Below are 253 nucleotides of genomic sequence, written 5' to 3'. Positions count from 1 at the left end.
CAATAAACAAAAAATAACATCTATCACGAAAAAACATCCCACACAAACCGAAAAAGCTTCGCAAACAATAATATCCAATAAAGCCAAGAGGCTGTTTGTCCCAACCCCATTTTCTTCCTCAATCTAATCTGCAAAATCATCATAGCAAACAAGACAAAAGATGGCGCGCCCGAACGCCGTCTTCTCCTCCCACAACACTCAAATTAACGCAGAAAAAAAATGCAACATAACTGCAAAAGTCGCGGGATACTAG

Source organism: Penaeus monodon, chromosome 27 (assembly GCF_015228065.2).
Source record: "Penaeus monodon isolate SGIC_2016 chromosome 27, NSTDA_Pmon_1, whole genome shotgun sequence".
Classification (NCBI taxonomy): Eukaryota; Metazoa; Arthropoda; class Malacostraca; order Decapoda; family Penaeidae; genus Penaeus; species Penaeus monodon.
This window is presented reverse-complemented; position numbering follows the sequence as displayed.